This window comes from Prorops nasuta, unplaced genomic scaffold, assembly GCF_024137725.1.
Source record: "Prorops nasuta isolate Cenicafe-Biocafe unplaced genomic scaffold, Cenicafe_Pnas_1.2 PNAS00004, whole genome shotgun sequence".
Lineage (NCBI taxonomy): Eukaryota > Metazoa > Arthropoda > Insecta > Hymenoptera > Bethylidae > Prorops > Prorops nasuta.
The window spans coordinates 383,684-402,659 of NW_027116801.1; the positions used below are offsets into that span (position 1 = coordinate 383,684).

Here is an 18,976-nt window from a genome sequence, read left to right on the forward strand (position 1 = left end):
CAGCTAAGATGGGAAAAAATTTTATGAAGAAGGAACATTTGTGGGAGAGTGACAAAAACAATGTAAACGATGCCTTCTCGTATATATAATGTATTTATATGAATATGATAAAGAGGCGTCGAAAGTTTTTGCGTTTGATATCGATACGTGGTTCGCAAAGGTTAAGGGGATAGGAGTGGAGAAGGTGGGGGTATTATAGCATAGTAAAGCAATGTAAGAGTACCGTGAGAACAGAGACAGTGAGATAAATGGAGCACGAGATGGATATATGGTTTTAAGAGAGGCGCTTTTAAGCGAGAGAGAGAGAGAGAGAGAGAGAGAGAGAAAGGAAAAGTGGCGTTGGCGTGCGCGCGGCGGTCAATGTTGGTGGCGTCGCTGGTAGAGGTTGAGAGACCCTGTAGTCTCGACGTTTCCCCTCCAGTTCCCCTCTCTCTACCCCCACTCCGGCAGCCGGCGAATGACTGGCGCGCCGCGACGCCAGTCGCCGATGAACGTTTGCACCGAGCGTTTCGTGTCTCGAAAAATCTCTTCTCTCTCCCTCTCCTTTATCTCACTCTCTCTCTCTCTCTCTCTCTCCCCTCCACCCACGCCTCACGGCTGGTCCAATCGCTCCTCTCCTTCCGGTTTATCGAGCATTCTCAAAGAGAGGCTGTGCGCGAGTGTGCGTTTGGGAGAAAAATAAAATAAAGGAGAAAAAACTGAAGAAACACTGTGGGTTGTCCGCGCGCGCGAACAGTCGTCTAATTCGGTGGGCGCTGCACCCTCGTGCAGCCTCGGCTGGTTTCGCGAGTCGTCCGGTTGGCTCCCGGATACACCCGGTGGTTGGTGGTGAAGAGTGTCAAGGAGAGGCTGTGTGCGCACCAAGAGCACCTCGCCTTGGTAGCTGGTGAGAGAGATTTGTTTTGACATGTGTGCACGCTGCCATATTGGATTACGGCAGCAGCGACCAGGGCGCAGGCACGCGCGGATCTCCCGATAGAGAAGGTATATAGTGCCCGCGATACGAGTATGTGCGCGCGTGTTTGTTGGAACGGGCTTGAAAGGGAGAGCGAGAGGCAGAAAGGGATCGAAGCATACAAATGACAGTGAGGAGAGAGAAACGGAGCGCCTCCAACGAGAAACTCCAACTTTGGCCTCGTCCTTGTGCTACCCTCCCCCCTCCCCCATACCTTTCCTTGGCCCCTCGGCGGTCCCGTTGCTCCTGCCGGTTTCTCTCTCTCTCTCTCTCTCTCTCTCTCTCTCCCTACGAAAGAATGGCGTTTTCGCTCAATAACGACGAGCGTCCGACCAGGATTGCGATAAAGCCACGATTTACCGTACCCGCTGCTGGATTGCGAAACTTGGCTGTTCGCCATACAAAAGCTTCCCTCGTTGTGTTGCGTTTCCTATTATGCGTGCGTGTGTGTGTGTGTGTGTATACATCCGATTGATCAACCCCCTCCCCTCCCACACTGCCTCTCGAGTCTTTAAACGTTCCTATCCATAATTTTGAGGCCCTCGCTCCTCGAAACAATTTCGATACTCGACGAAGAAACGTAATATTATTCTTGTTGGAAATATCAATGGTGTGTTTGGCACGGCGCGGCGCGGCGCGGCGCGGCGGCGAGGGGAAGGAAGGAGTTTCTCGTCTCTCATCGCGTTACACTCGGACTTGTTAGGTATGGACTAGTCGCACAGGCATTGAAAAAAAAGAGAAAAAAAAAAGAGCTTGGATGTCTGTAGAGGAGCGTATGTATATGCAGTCGGGAGAAGGAGGGGAAAAAGCATGCGGACGGCGCGAGCCGTACGCTTTCCGAGCCATTGATTTTCCAAATCAATGGACTCCGCGAGAAAAAGGGAGTGCAGGGAACACTTGTGCCAGGAAAGCATTGCACTGCAGCTTTGAAATAATGTCGCGTTTTGCTCGTAACGCGCGAGCAGAACGTTATAACAGTGCCGTAACGCGCTCTCTCCACTCTCCACCCGCTGCTCCCTCGCGCCTTTTATTTACGCGTTGGATATAACTTTGCCATTAACATTGCTATTAATATGCATTAGAGACTCCATTAAAATTTTTAATCACCGAGCTGCTCCGAAAGGGGGAGAGGGACGCAAAGTTTTCGCGATCCGCGACCTGTACACCGCGTGCATAAACAAATGTACGATTTTCTTTCGAAATTTCTCGCGTGGATATAACGTTGACAAAGTGTCCGGGCTTGGGAGATTTCTTCTATATTCCTCTTCTTCCTTCTTCTTTTTCTTTAGAGCGAGCGAGGTATCAATAACGCGATATCGATATAGCAGGGAGTGCTCGATATTTAATTTTATTATTGCGCGATAGGAGGAAACATTAGTCAGCCGCGTGTAAGGAATACTCTGAAAAGGATAGGTCTCTTTGACGACTGGCAGAGATTTTTGAATCGCGTCGCGTCGCGCGCGCGCGCGCGCGTCGCTAGGTTGAAAAGTATATAGCGATCAGCGGTGTATATATATATATAGTGTTATAGCTAGAGCAAATGGGAGGCTCGCTTTATTTTCACGGCTGATTATCGCACTTTTCAGCGATAAATCGAATATCGATCGGTCTCGCGCTATTGAGGCTTTGCTTTTGTAGATTTTAACGCTTCGCAGGCAGCCAGACACGCCGATCGTAATCTAAGCGTTGCGTAACTTAATTATACCTTCAATAAGCTACAATCCCGATGAATCATCGCTCGCTCCGCCAGATCTAATTCTGGATGCTCTCGCTTTAAAAACTATTCTTCCTATATATTTTCCTCCCTTCTATCTCCTATATGTGTATAGAGACTCTCTTGCTTTATTTACTCTTTCCTTCTTCTTTCCTTTTTCTTTAAGAGATTATTGCAGTATATTTGATCGACGCGTAAGATGTTTATTACCGAAAAGATAAGTTTGTCACGAAGCTCCGGGGGCTATAAAGGTATGTAAAAGAGCTGCGACCTTGAAGTAATATGGATATAAGGTAATGATATCGTATTGTCATATATCGCCGGTAAGAAAAAAATAATAATTTTTAAAAAGACAGTACATATATAGATGAGAAAAATGGCAATCATTCGCGAAATGTATATATTTGTCATTCCGAAGGTCTCGCCGCAGACCTGCTCGCTGGAATGACGAAGCTGCACGTCTTGATTGAGCAAAATCGCGTAGAATTTGAAAAAGCAATTTAAAATTTCACTCTATAGAAATAAAAATTTGTTTCGTTCTTTCTCTTGTGTGTTTTCCAATGTATATACTATCAATATGTATATTCCGAGGATTCAAGTTGGAGTGAATTTATTTGGAAGGGCGTTCGATTGGTTTGTTGGGAGTTGACAAAGTCGTTAGGCGGCCAACGATATTGAGTATGGAGAGAGTGCGCGCGCGACTCTGTACGGCGGTGGAGGAGGAGGAGGTGGAGAGTGGAGACAGGGCCGAATCACTTGGGTTGATTCGCGTTTCGCCTTTTGCCGTTGCATTGCATGGCCTTTCGACCACTCTTTTCGCTCCTGGCAATGAAGAAAGGAAGTAAACACGTAGACGCGCGGTGAACGTGCACGTGCCTTAGCTTTAGGTGCGTGACGAAAGAACGTGCGAAATGGGCCAAAGGCGCGCATGTGTCAGGCTCGACCTGCTGCAGGCATTTAAATAAACGCAGCCTTCGCGTAATCCTATAATCGCTCGACGTGATACGATAAATGCTGCCAGCTCGAAATCACTCGATATTCGATTGCCTTGCATGGAAAAATAAATATTTCAAATTGTGTAAAAAAAGAGGCGTATGGACAAAATTTGATGGACAAATCTCCGAGTGTTTTGCAGCTTTACCGAAGAAAATAACAAAACGTAATACTTTGCGCATATGCACTCGTGCCACGTCTCTGAAGCTTGAAATTCTGCGAAGCAAAATAAACATTCGTGAAAGCTTCTATCGTCCTGAAAGCCCCCGTGTAAAACCGAGAGTCCCTTTACGGTAAAAGTAAAAGGAGAAAGAAAGAACACTCGACGTAACAGCTACTCGTAATCTTTGAAAGAAATGATAGACCACGAGGAACGAACTGCAACTTTTATCGACCGGCCGAGCGTTCACCACTGACAAACGCGCGGCCGATTGCACAGATGGCCCCTTTCCGAATAAACAAATAAAAATTACTCTAACGAGTAACAATAGTAAAAATGTCGGAATCGCGCGCGCGCACCACGCGTTCTTTACGTTTGTGCTCTGTCTCATTTTCAACCTCCAATCCATACTAAAATATTACACGCAACACGTTCATATGATTCACCCTTTCTCCAATTGTTTCTCGGTGCTTGTGGGACATAAACGTGCCGTATAAGACAGTAGTCCTCGATCATTGTTATAAATGTACTTACCGTGGAGAGAGAGAGCGACCAGCGTGTCTTAAAATTGTGCAATATGGGACGAAGAGTAATAATGAAAAATGCAGTAGCAACGAGAAAATCCGTGTATATGGGATTATTTGGGAGTCGTTGGTTGTCCAAGGATGGATGATGTATATACGTATACGCTAGGTATATGGGAAGGGAGGGTATGTGGCGCGCGTTGGGCTTTAATAATACAAAGGTGGAAGGACACAGTGTCGGAAGGGAGGGAGGTGCGATGTGAGTTATGCAACTTAAACTCTTTGAAATTCCAAGTTGGTTTGGTGCGTTGACGCGCTGGTCTCGTCGTAGCGGTCGGTATAAAGGAGGAGGAGAAAGGTGGCTGCATCAAGCAGTATCCTCGAAAAATGTTTTATACCGCGGCGTGCTCGAACGCGTCATTGGGTGTCTCTCGCTCGCCCCGTGGAATTATAGGGATACTCTGAAAGGGGTAGGAGCCAGAGAGCCATGCAGGGAAACGATGAACGTGACCCGATTCACCGTTCTATTCATAGTCGTTACGTGTACGCGGACGCGCGTAAACGACGCGAACTTGTCAAATAAATCGATCCGAGCCTCGTACCAGCCTGTGTCTCCACGATTAACAACCGTTTGCTCTCTCTCTCTCTCTCTCTCTCTCTCTCTCCCGCCAGCCGTAAAACGTATTTCCGGAATGGACATTTTCCAAATTTGAAAGGCCCGGCGATTGTACGTGACTCCCCGAAGACTCGATTTTACTGTACAAGCTTCTATTCCTTTTCCCCATAAAGCAGCAACAACTTCCGGTACGAGCCAAGAAGCTGCTGGACGAAAGGAAAGGGTTTCGCCTTGATTAAATCAAGGAAAATCCTTGGTAGGGTTTAACGAACTGACATCAACGGATAAGCCTTTGTCCTTGGGGACTGGCTGCAATCGTGCTAATTAATTTTTCGCGCGCAACTCGAGCAATTAAACTCTCCAACGCCCCGCTGAAATCCGCTGGCCCGCGTCCCTAACGGATTCCGCTCGATGCCCCTTTTCAGACGGGACTCATCCGATTGCGCCTGAGAAATTTTCATGCAAATATTTTCCCGATCGATACTCTGTCTCTTTGTCCTTTCGCCTTGACCCCCCCCCCCCTCTCTCTCTCTCTCTCTCTCTCTCTCTCTTCGTCTCCGTTCTGTTTACTCGCGAGAAATGAGAAAAGCCCCACCACCACCACCGTCTCTAGCGATATGCAAATATCCGAATCAACAATTTAAAACCATACTCTCTCCTCCCTCCCTCGTTAACCATAGACAGATTGTTCCATAGACAAACTTAGCGGGGCGCGATGCAGCCTGAGCGAGTCACTCACTGTATCCCCTTCTCCAAGAGTTGGTGTAGTCGTGGATCACCGAAGGATATTTTTTCACGAGGCTCTAAGCAGAACGCGCGCGGCAAGTTCGTTAGCGAAAATTGTCGTGGACTTTATTGATCGTGCGTTAGTCAGGCTAGACCGACGCAAGCTCCTCCGAGGAGAGCAATAATAATTTTATTCCACGCACCTATCAAACCAAACTTTATCCTGCAACCCCTGTCAGCACCTCTCAATCTTCCCAACCTCCACCCCCTCTTATACTTGCCTCGAAAACTTCTTAATCGCAAAAACCCCTCTCGCCTACCATCAACCCCTTTTACGCAACAACACGCCAAGCTCCGACAAATTACGTTAATGTCGGAGCTTCTTCGATTATTCTGCTGCTGCATTCTCCATTCTCAAATTGATTATTCATTTTCTTTCAAAATTCTTCCATTTTAAATGTAATTGTTATACGGTAATTTCTTTGTTCGCCGAGTATATATATGTACGTCCGACGATGAAGAAAGAGTTGCTTACAGCTTTGTCCTTTGGGGTTCGCGTCAAGTGGCCGGGGCTTCTTTGTTAGGGGTATAATTACAATATATTTTGATAAATCTATTGAAATGTATTTAAATGCATCGAAGAGACTATTATTCTTTGTATGAAAAGAGTCGTTGGGGTCATAAATAATTGGTAAATAAGCTTGCGGACATACGCAGAAGTAATCGCTAAGGACAATGAATAATGTTCTCTATTCTTCTACCTTCGACTTGTTTCTCATTCGTTCGATAACTTGCTTATTTTTTTATTCCAACCTCACCTACGTTCAAAGAGAGTTAAAAGTACTTATTTTTCTCTCTAATAATAAATAATAGTTTTATATTAAAATGCAATGTAATTTCACAATTTCTCCCATAGGACTACAAGTTAAAAGTACTATTTTTTCAAGCTTTTTCTCCATGATTTCGTCAATGGCCTTAAAACTTCTTTATATCCAATTTTAAAAACTTCAATTTCAAATGACACGTTTGTAAAATTTTAACAAGATCTATATATGTAACACAGAGAGAATCACTCGTGACTAATAAAAAACTAATAATTTCGAATATTTCACTGAATATTGCTTGAAATGGTATAAATCATAGTCTGGTCTATCTTTTGTTTTCACGTGTACCCTTCACAAGAGTGAAGTAAAATCAACGTTGAAACGAACGCGTTTAAATTTAGTTTCAACGAAGGTACTGCTAAATCAGGATTAAGAAATAAATACAACGACACGAAGCAAGTAAAAACTGCTTGAAAAACGAGGAATGTGGCAGGAAGCAGATGTATAAATAACAAAGATCTGAAAAACTAATGGAATTAAGAGATATATATATATATACTGTTTTGAAATTTAACGAAGCGATTTAAGCGCACCCATGTTGACGCAAAGTTTAATTACTTGGGCGAAGCTCTCGTTCTGTAAACATCGATCGCCAATATAGAACATCTTCAAGGTCAGCGCTATACCGTTTGGATATAACGTAACTTTTAATAGGCATCGCGCCACGTAACGTTCGCACAGCGTGAAAAACTGGCAGAACTCGATCCTGAAGAAGGAGAGCTCTCTGACCGGATAGCGCCTTGCTCAAACATTCCTCTTAGATTCTTGGTTATTTTCAAAGTTTCCACGTCCTATTCAGGTATCCCTCTACGAATTTGCTTTGGAAGGAACGATCAATACCGAGGGTAACCTTCGGCAAGGTGAGATTCGCTATATATATATATATATATATGTGTGTGTATACGCGCGTGACGCATTATTTGGCAGATGATTTATTCAAGCTCCTGTCGGCTATTTTCATTCAAGCACACGCGGCGCATGTACGTATGTGTTTGTGGGTGGGTTCGTTGTTAAATAATTGGCGAATGAAAGCAGCAGCAGCAGTAGTTTCGCGATGACGCCCGACGGATCCGTCGATGCGGAAACAAAGTCTAGGAGAAATGAATGGATCCCACTGGCAAATTCGAGTTGTTGGGAAAAACAATGGCGACCGGCCGTCCGACCGACCGGTTAATGAAAAGTAAATTAAGCCTGGCCCATAAGCATCCTTCCGAGCACAAAAAGGCACGACGCGACCCTCGTGTCCTTGAAAGAGCACAACATCTGTTACCGTTCGTCGCGCTAATTATTATTGCTGACGCGTGTCGTTCACCTTTAGCGCAAGAATCACCAACACTCGCTTTTATTTATGTGTGTGTGTGTGTGTGTGTATAGCATTAATCCACACAAGCCCTTTTTCTACCGCTGATTTTTACTCTTGCCAGTCGTTATCGCGCGCACCAACTCGCCTGAAACAAAAATTGTCCATGTCAAATTAAACGGAATTACTCTTTTTTGACGTGTTGCAGAACGACCGATCCCCAAGGGCCAATCATGGATCCTACAACGAGAGTCGCGCGATACAGTTAAGGTGAGTCTTTACTCCCACACCACTTCTCTGGTGAAATCACTAAAAAGCGAAAGCGTTAATTGGCGCAGATTTAAGTGAACCGCGAAACGTAATTAAGGCTCGCATTTGCGCGCTCGAGGTCGCTGTTGATATTACTGATCATTGCGCAATTTCGAATACGTAATTGTGGAAATTAAACGCCCGTCGTGGGCGACGTTGAACGATAATGGGAAACGTTTGGTGTTTTTTTCTACAGGAGTTTGTTAATTGTAGGGAATCAGGTCGACCTAATGGACCCGAACTCGTGTTCTCCACCACGATGAAGCACATCGCCAAGAAACGCTTTCCCAACTATGTCCGCATATAGATCAGAGATTTAGGGTTGCTGCTACAAGCTATTATTAACAACCACTCCCCATTGGCTCTTCTCGCCTCTTACCTTTCTTCCCTCAAATTCTTCTCCCGACGTTAAATCACGCAATTCATAATCGATAATCACTGCATCTTTCCAACTTTGTAACGAACCATCCTTCTTCCTTTTGCATTTAAATGCAAATTATTTCTTAAAGGATTAATCGCGCGAAAAGTGTATCGAATTAGAATTTGGGGGATCCAGCTTTCTCTTGACTTCATTTTACCACAATGGTTATAAGAGAGAGAGAGAGAGAGGGAGAGACAATGAAGAGAATTCGAGCACTAAAAACTGTTAGCTCGTAACTGTAATTCGTGAGAAGGTACATCCGTGTTTGGATCACGTAATTGTTTTTTTCCTCCATCTCTCTTTCCGTTCTTACTTTTCAGACCGAGCATGATATTCCGTGGGAAAAGTGTACGTCGATGCGAGATGGCGCTATGGTGCGAAATGTGCTCTACGAGATCCTAACCTAACCTATAGCAATCTTTATCCTCGCGTCAGACCGGTCAGACGTTCGTTCGTCAAGTATTTAGTACGGACGTTCTTACTCTCCACTCTTTCTGCAACTGACACCATTCAACCTTCTCTTTTTGTCAATCGTACTTTGCTCCTAGCCTGTGTGTGCTTTGAAATCACTAACCTAACCTAAACCACATTCACCATTTATCAACTAAGAAAACAATCTCTTGGAAATTTATCGAGCACAAAATATTTATTCGCTACCTCGCAATCTCTATAAATTTTCACTACACTTTTTTTTCCAATTTATTTATTTAAGAAACCTAATCTCTTTCACACCACGCAGGTCATTCTTAATTTCGTCACGTTCCGTGTCTTGCGAATCACGTATACTTAGTCGTCTATAGTGTTTTGTGAAATAAAATTTTCTCAGTTTGTTACGGGGAGAGAGAATTCTGATTTCTTCGCGGTGGTAAAAGGGTTGTTATACGAGGATTGCCCGATCGCAAATAGATTTCGTGCTGCGGTGTATAGACGATATGAAAAAAGTGATTCCATCCCAATTGTTCCGGCTTGTGCATTATAACCTTACTTTGCATGTACATAGTTCGAATCGAAGGCAGCCCAAGTGCTCCGTCAGTCACGTCGCTCGCAGCTCGCTCTTATGGCCGAGCCAGAGACTTCCGCCCGCTTTGTTCCTAGTTTTCTCCATCACGTAGGAAGGTGACGCGTACCAACCTCTAGAAAGAAAATCCCTTCCGGCGTTGCATTGACCAAGAGTTGTGCCGTGTGCGGCTCTCACTCGCATTTCCCAAGTATTTATCAAGCATACGCGCTATCCGTAAGTTATAACGACACTTTACATAATCCAAGTACAATAATATTCTACGATATTTCCAGATTGTCTTATCGTCGCTAGTCATAGTACGTCTATGTATATGTAGATGGATGTGCCATGCATCGAATAGAAGCAAACTCTTCGACAACTTTGCTGAAAATTTACTCGAGGCCAGTATTTTTTATTTACTCGAAGCGAATTTGTCGTAAATGAATGATGTCAAATCCAAATTGGCGACCCAATTCTCGAAGAGAGCTTTCTTCAGCTTTGTAAACAAAACAAGTGGCAAGTTCTCGTAGAGCTGGCTTGCGATACCGTAACGCAGCAGAGATGATCGAAACTTTCTTAAGCACTTGGCCTGGAGTGTCACTCGTGTCACTGGTGAAACGTTCTTAAGGCCAAAGTACCTTCTCCATAATATTACCTCGGGATTTTAATGAAATTGCTACTTGTTTCTTATTTCACAATTATGAATCGCCAGATGCTTCAAAGCTCTTCCTCGAATTGAAGGGAAAAGATGTTGAGAAAAGTCAAATAGATAGTTTAAAGATTGGTAGTTTGCTCTAGTATATATACTCCAAGCTTCCGTGCCATTTCTTTATTTGACCGAAACGACGAGGACCAATGGTTTTATATAGAGAGAAAAGTATGGTTTTTTTTGTCCATTACAAATACGAGATACACTTTTGTCGATTTTTGGATAAACCAGATTTGCTGGATCGAAGAGGAAATTATTGGACAAACATTGAAATGGTATTTTTCAGGGTATTTCCGGAAATACGGGCTGGCTGGTTTTTCGGGGGAATCGGTGCAACTGTGTAGGCCGTGTAGGGTATAAATGTGTAGCGGTAGACAAACAGAGAGGTTAAAAATGGCGGAGTTGTGCAGGAGAAGAAGCAAGGGGTTAGAAGGGCCGGGATTTGTGTGAGAAAAAAAATCTCAATAAAGCTCTCGGCTCATTGGATGCGTGCTTCAAAACCCCATCCACTTAATGAATAGTCTCGGATTTGCACGAGTTAACCAGGCTCTTCTACTCGCTCACTCGCTTCTTTTCAGACAAAAAATCAGCCGCGCAATTTGCAGTGAAAATTGCTGGAGTCCTGCAAAATTCGAATTAGCAACCTTTCGCACCATTAACTCCCGTGCCTTCTTTATCCTACGCATATTTTTTCAATGACAAATAGTAAGAAACGGAAGAGCTAAAAGGTTTTTTTTTATAATACGTAAAGTTATTCAAAATTCCACGTGTATATCAATTTTATTCGTGCAGCGATAGTGCTTTCCATTAGTGCATTAATTACTACAAGTGTTTCCTTTGTAATTTTTTAATATGATTTCATTAAGCTAATCGCTCCAATGTTCATGGAACGTCTGTAATATATAAGTGCAATGTTAGCAGGAGTAAGGGGAATGATTGGACCATGTGCAAATCTGGCGAAAGAGTAAAACAAATTTCAATCTATAATTAAAAAGCTTAACCTTACCGTTCTATTCTTTCCAGTTGATCATTTGCATTTTGTATCATATATTATATTCTCCCTACAGCTTCCTGGAGATTTTAATTGCAACGCAGCAATTGAATTTAAATTTGCAGATAGGCATATTAAACTTTGTTTCGCGTAATGTGAAATTGCAATAAACGTTGAGGAACGTTGCTCTTTTCCCGTTATTTTCGAGTCTGGCGGATTCGGTGGAAGAAAGGGGAGGAGGGCTCTCGCTTTGTTTCAATGTGTTATTCTCTCATGACGCAAAATGCGAAAGTGGATATTTACAGCGACGTCCGGAGAAGAATGGGGGGCTCTTAATTATTCGCGCACGCTCCTGAGAGTCCTAAATCTAAGCTGGAGATACTAGTGCGAAAGACGAAAAAGCCGAGCTGTGCGAGAGCAATTATCGTCCAAGTTTTTCGCATGTCACTGGGTTATTGTTCCGTTTACACTCCTTCCTCGTCTCTCTTTGTCCCTCGCGTATATTCATCTGGCTAAGGGAATGGTCCGATTCGCAACGTAAATATATACACACCACATGCACGCAGATATGTATATACAAATACACGCTCGCACGCGAAAGTTTTCATTCTCACCTTTATGAAGCAGCAGCTGAGACTTCTCCCAAAGAAAATCCCGGAGAGAATTCTAGATCAGTGTCCAACATAAGCGTTGCTCATAAATTCCCGTGATCCAGCTCGGTAATCACACGCAAACGCATTAATTGTTTTTATTTACTGCAAAGTTCAAAAATACGCGAGTCACTCGCTGCACACTGTATATACCATATCGCATTATATAGTTTCGGGGGATTATGCTTCGACCTACGTTACAATATAAGAAACTTAAGGAAATATCAGTTTACAAAATACACAAGTTTTTTCCCATTTATCTTTTTACCAACTGGCAAGAGATCCTATACCTGCAATTTTACCAGCAAAGATAGTGCCTGCGTTTAGAAATGCTCGCATGGAAGCGTGCATGGAATAAATTATATGGATGAAAAATCCAATTGGCGAATGTTCGACAGTGATAAAATAGAGGCAAAAACGATTGGACTGGATAAAATTGCCGTAAAGTAAATGTCGAAAGTCTATAAAACGCGCGCGGTTGGTAGCTGGTGCTAACGTGTATTTCAAGCTTTATTGTTGTTTCTCACGTAACTTTGAAATGAACTTGTTTCTCGATTCTCCGTGTGTTAGGGCACGCACGGGCATGTATGTTGAATCGTAAATACGAGCACAGAGCTATATTTACGCCAAATGAACATCTTTGCTCGGTGAAAAAGTATATAATGGAGGGGGTGGAGAAAAAGTGGAGAGCAACGCGTGGGGATGAGGGTGGCATGCAGTCTCGCACGAGGAAGCGAAACGGGGAGTGGACGCATCTTTCCCACATTGCTAGCTCTGCAGACATCCGCAATGTTCACCGTTTTACCGAAACACACTGCATCATCGACACAAGCATAACAGTTAATATAATCGTAAAATAATAAAACACTCCAACTATCGTCTCTCGCACGATTCTTGTTTCCCTCATCCTCCCCCATTTAGTTGAATCGTTCATTCATGAATTGTCATTATTATACTTGGCTATATTTAATCAGCTGTGAATTGCGTACAATCACTAACGAACGTTTAATTTCCAATCAGTCAATTATTTCAGTATCAAGCGCATTCTCTTATAATTTTCCACTTAAGATTGGAAGAATAGTTGTTTAATGAATGGTAGCAGCTAGAGTATATATATATATATAAGAGATTAGTTGACGTAATTGAACGCTCCCATCGGAGAGCTTCATCGAGTGCATGTATACGCAAGAAGAAGGCCCTCTGTTATTTTTCTAATAAGCCGCGCGTGACACGTTACGCGGTGGCTAATTGCACGGCAACCGAATGGTTTTGCATCCAACGTTTATGATTAGAGAGCAGTTTTGTTCTTCCATTGCCGTGCAATTAACAGCCTCCTCCTCTGCTTCCGGGATTCCCGGGGCAATTAACGGATCAGCTCGTCATTATAATGTGTCGTCGTTCCTTCTGGAAATTTAACTTGCGCGCGAGACGCCGCGCCAACTCTGACTACATTATGGTCCAACGGACAATTATATATAACAGTCTAAGAGAGATTATAATAATTTAAGCGCGACGATTATACCAACTTAATAGACCGTTATAACAGTTCGATGAAAGATTATCATAGTCCAACAGGGAATAATAATATTTTCATGTAGAAATGCAAAATAGATTAATGCAAGATTAGGCTATGAAACGATTTTATCGGGAAACTAGACAGAGTCTCGCGACGAGCTTGCATACGGTAATAATATAGGTTAATCAACGATTATATAGAATATTTTTAGATATTATAATTGAGGGCGCGCATGCTAGAAGAAATTCAATCTTCGAACAGCGATAGTCGTCGAATGGTGTAGACTCCGGAGAGAGGCGTGTCTCATCATCGAAGAAAGCGAAGAATTCACTAAGCATCTGACGCGAGTAGACATTTTTTCGTACGGAAATAGAATGGGAAGGGGGGGAGGGTATCGATTATCCAAAGAGCTTAAGACGGTTTTCTCTTATTTATCACGCGACGTCTTCGCTCTTCCCATTTTGCTTGCGTCAATCTGAAATTCATTGAGGCGCGTGGGTGGCAGAACCTGAAACGTCCGTGGAGCTGTTTTTTCTACTTGAATATATAAAGTAGGCGTTCATTGCGCGATCCACCAATACCAAGAAACAGCTGACGCTGCTTCAATCCGCCAAATGAAGCCGTGATATCCATAGAGTCGCTACGACGCGAGTTTGAATCATTACCTATAGCCTTGTCCTTTTCTCTCCGTCCATTAATGCGATGAGTTGGAGCGACAAAACACATGCTTGCCTTATTTCAACTTATTTTACAACAGTTCTCGGTATAACCGAGTGAAAAAGAACAGGCCACTTTCACTGTCCGGCATATATTCGAGAACACACGGGTAAGAGGAAAGATTCCTCGTTGCGCGATCTCTCGTCACTGATCAAGAAAACAAACAAATATTCTTATCATATCGCATTCTCCAACAGCCCTGCTTCCAATCATTCGCGAAAATCTTCCATCAATCGTTAAACTCGAGTTGTTGTACATTTCACTGACCATTGTTATTATTGATATAATATTTTTTTTTTTAATGGTATAATAACGTTGAATGATTTTGAATGTTGAATCTCTATAGAGATTATAGTAAAATTGTCGTTAGAACTATAGTCCTTGGAGAAAAGTAATAGCAGAGTGAGAAATTTGTTTTTCGAGAGTGGATCTCGATAACCGTGTTGCAGGGTCAACGATTAGGCTGGACAAAGCAGTTTTGTCGGTCTTGTAACCTTAATCTCGCCCTCGACACTTGACCCATATCGCATAAATTTCAGTAGAGTCTCATTTACGATCGTTTAGCGTCTCCAGTCCAGTGTAGCACGCGCGGGCATCAATTTGTGATTCCACTTCTGTCTTTGATTCTGAATCATTAAGCCGATGGTCGATTGTCCTTTCTCGAAAAGAAACTCCAATCATTATCGAGTCATTGGACTCGTCTGGCCTTAACGAGACGATCCCTGAAATTTTTAGGAGCAGTTTTACTCGACGGTGAGAAAGAACCGTGTCACACTTGTGAATCATTAAGATGGATTCGCGATTGACAAACTCTTGCGGTAAGTGTTATAACTCTGCTTTCTCCATCATTATTCTTATTGTTGTTATATTACGAAACGCTTATCTGGCCCATCAATACGGTTTGGACGCCTAGAGTTAAACTAGAGGGATCGCGTGTTTATCCCGAGCAAACTGCGAGATCCACGGACTACTTAAATATTGGACCCATTAACGTCGCACGACTAAATTCCTCTCGCGGATAAAATATTTAATTCGGATAAATCTCTTCTCTCAACCTTGTGAAATTGTGTAAATCGTATTTCCTACCACAGCTAATTTGCACCGTTGTAAAATTGAGTAATATTCTTACATGAAAATAGTTATAAACTATCTGTATCCTGTACAGAATGAACACTAATAATTGACACGCGAACATTATATTGAGAACACCTTTTAGTATATCAATGATGAACTATGTGGAAAAACTTTAAAAACTCTCCAACGTATATTAATGGATCGTATATATATGCATGGTTTATAGAGAAAAAAAAAATGTTATAAAAAAACCAGAATTAATTTGTCGTGGAAAATGTTGGAGCGATCGGGTATTACAGAGAGTCAGAATGCGTGTATGGGTGAAATGGGTTTGATAGGTCGGGTAAATTTGCCAGGAGCTACGAATAGTGGGGGTGGAGGTGGATGAAATAAATGTGCTCATTAGAAAATGTGTGCTCACTGAAGTGAAGCGTCAATTTCGAATCTAGGACCCCAATAATCTCCACCCTGTTGAGTCCCTTCTCTGTGTGGGTCCACCCTGGCACCGATAAAACACTCACTGACACAGACACGCGCGAAACGCAGCGGAATCCATAGGAGGGAGGTGCAATGGGGGTTGAAGTTTCTCATAATTCGAACGTTCCCCATTGGCAGGGGTGCGCGTTACGAGGGGAATCGATAATCCGGCATATAAATCAGACCTGGAATAGCGCTAAGGCGATGAACGTACAACTCCCCAGCCCCCTGCAACCCCTCTAGCTACCCAATTCATCCCCAAAACGAAACTAATTTCATTCTAGCCAGCAGCAGCCACTGATGATCCACGTAAATTTTACCCCTCAAAAATTGCCTCCCTTCAACCTGCAGACGCGCGGGACAATCCGACACAGCCGGAGATTAATGAAATCCTCCCGTGAAAATGCCCCTCCCCTTCCCCTTCCCTATATATATATATATATATATATATATAGGTTTCCTCTTTAGGGGTAAAAAAGTCAACGAATCCACACATGGACACAGTTTTACAAAGATCCTTAAACGATTTTATTCGAATATTTCGTGCTCGACTCGTTTTACAAAATGTTTTTGACAAATGTTACGTCGTAGTTAACAATTATCTCTGGTGCTCTTTTCTGTCAGTTAAATTTGAAAAGAGACAGTTATATTTGGATCCTCGGGAAATTGCAAGTTAAAGTGGAAATATCGGCGCGATATTTCACCGCTGCTTCTTATCCAATGGTATATATATATATATATATATATATATATATATATAGGTGGTAAAGTATAGAGGCTAGCGTAAAACGGATCCACATTGAACGATGTACAACGAAACTCGGATTTCTATGGGAAAAAGGAAATATTTGAGGGGAACCTGTCGAGAGATATCGACGTTTATTTTTGGTAGCCGCGACTCTCCTCGACTCGAAATTGGTTTGCATGGCCTGTTTCGGTGCAGATTCTCTCTCTTCGAGTGTTGAAATGTATGAGGAAAAAGTCAAGGCGCGCGATCTCCGATTCGTTATTATACCATTGCAATGAAAACTGAAATGAAACGAATGGAACGACAGGACCGCAACAGGGAGTATTAATATATCGATAAGGAGTTTAATTGTAAAGGCTAGATGATTAATCGGTAATTGAACGGATCGATGCATATATGTGATTTTTCAGGGTTTTCACGGAGGTTTGGAGGTTTGGCTAGGTATTTGGTACGCTTTGGAGGTTCGGCTGCGGGGAGATGGAAACGTGAAATGCTCTTTTCGATTATTCGATCCGGCAGGCAGCTCCGCATGCAAAGTGCGCCGTTGCGTGACAGGCTGGATTGCGGCCAGATATAGGTCGACGAAAAGAGCTTTTATTCATTCTCGCATCGATGCCTACCAACCTACCTAACCCTCGCTAAATTCATCCTTTCTCTTCTCCATTAATGTCTATCTATTATTTATTATCGTTCCACCAACACACACTATACTATATATACCTACCGTTGCAAATTATCACTCACTCTCTCTCTCTCTCTCTCTACGACAATAAAATCATCGCACTATTATCGTTAGCCACGAGATTCAAACTTGCGTAAACTTATAAATTATCGCTCCGTTCGCTAATGTCGTATTAACATTAACGATGAATTTCATTAGACCTTGTAAATTATTGTTACAGCGAATATGTACTTTGCAGTTTAATTTATTCTTAGATAAAATTAAGGCATGTTGATTTATCGATAGTTTATTTGTCACTTTATATTCAAATACAATTCAATTATTTCTTCCACGTTTCTTGCAATTAAATAAAGATAGTTTTTTTTTCTGTGATGTTGGAGTTTTGGAATTAAGTAATTTATTGACTCCCTCATAACGGTCGAAGAATCTCGATACTGGGACGTGATAAAATTGTAAATCAACTAAATATATTGAATTCCCATCTTAATAAATCAGTTGGATGTACAGTTTACATTTTCATCTGCTTATAAATATTTGAGAATTTCCTCCAACTCTCCATTGTTTTATTGGAGAAAGTATTATTACTAAAACGGTTCAGCTCGACCGTAAAGAATGAATTATTATATTTCTGTTGGGATGAGAATAGCTCGTGTATTATTATTCGGTGATATTGTTGGCTGTTCTCAAATGGCGAAAAAAGTATGTTAGAGGTAATTTAAATATCGTAATGTGAGATTTGGGGAAATGGCTGGTTTCTATCGGTGTCAGGAGGAACAGGGGCTTTTCATCGTGGTCGAATATAAGCAGAGAGATGAAAAGTTTTATTGAGAGTGGCCCATGGGAAAGCGAGCAATTATTTCGATCTCCGATTGAGAGTTGGGGCCGACAGCCGTTAGATGCAAACACCAACGGTCTAGAAAGCAGTCAACGGGATCAGCGAGTGGCCGCTGCAATCGATGCTTGTAAACGTTTTTCGATGCCCGATCGAATCACCGGCCATTCGCAATAACAGTTAAAGAATCCAACGAACATCCTAGCCTATAAATTCACAAACTCAACGTGTACTATCGCAAAACGCAATAGCGCAAAACTTTTATCCCAAAAAAATAGTCCCTTTTTTCTCGACACGACGAAAAGATAATAATAATAATAACGGTCTAGCCGATAACTGTGTGTACATATATATATATATATATATATATATATATGTATACGCGCCGCTTGCTGCGTCAGTATCCTTGAAAAGTTTGACGGAATTTGTGTCTACTTTTCGATAAGTTTCCCCAGCTCCCCCACGAATTCGAAATTTATCGAACTCCGCGTTGAGCAATCTGGGCCACGAATAGACTGGATTTAAATACATTTAAAGACCAGCAGGATGCAGTCAGTCGTAAATTGAACCTTTTTGTCGATATAATTGTCAGATAAGGCGAATTAACGGCTGCAAAATGCCAAGGTTTTCCTCAAGTTCGCTAGTCAAGAGTATTGGGCAGATTTATTAGAAACGGGGATGAAAATGGGAAAATAATGAGAGCCAAGAGTTTCGGTAAGGTTTATTCTTAGTAAGATTACAACATTTGATAAACAATCTTTTGACCAAAATTGCATTGGTGATATATATGAAATCTAGAAATTGACTTCCGGTGAAACGACAGAATTTGTTTGTAGCGATTGCGTTTGGGTCAGTCGCTGTACGATATGCTAGAAGCTATATATATATATAGCAAAGGCGTACGTGCAGAATGCAGTGTATATGGCGGTGGTGGTTCAAGAGTGGCTGGAGATTAAACTGGGTGACAACAAGGGGTAG

At 42.4% G+C, this 18,976-nt stretch overlaps 1 protein-coding gene across 6 annotated transcripts in view; it reads left to right on the plus strand.

Annotated features, from left to right (window-relative positions):
• LOC136772345 (uncharacterized) overlaps positions 1-18,976 on the plus strand; it is a 140,579-nt gene that overhangs the window by 40,940 nt on the left and 80,663 nt on the right. For 3 of the 6 annotated variants that reach the window (XM_066725254.1, XM_066725259.1, XM_066725258.1), the window contains exons 1-2: positions 496-984; positions 8,081-8,142. The gene's annotated coding sequence lies outside the window, so the exon portion shown is untranslated. Of the gene's footprint in view, positions 1-495; positions 985-7,406; positions 7,433-8,080; positions 8,143-14,855; positions 15,004-18,976 lie in introns of those variants that run through there. The other 3 variants (XM_066725256.1, XM_066725255.1, XM_066725257.1) reach the window with 3 other exon arrangements.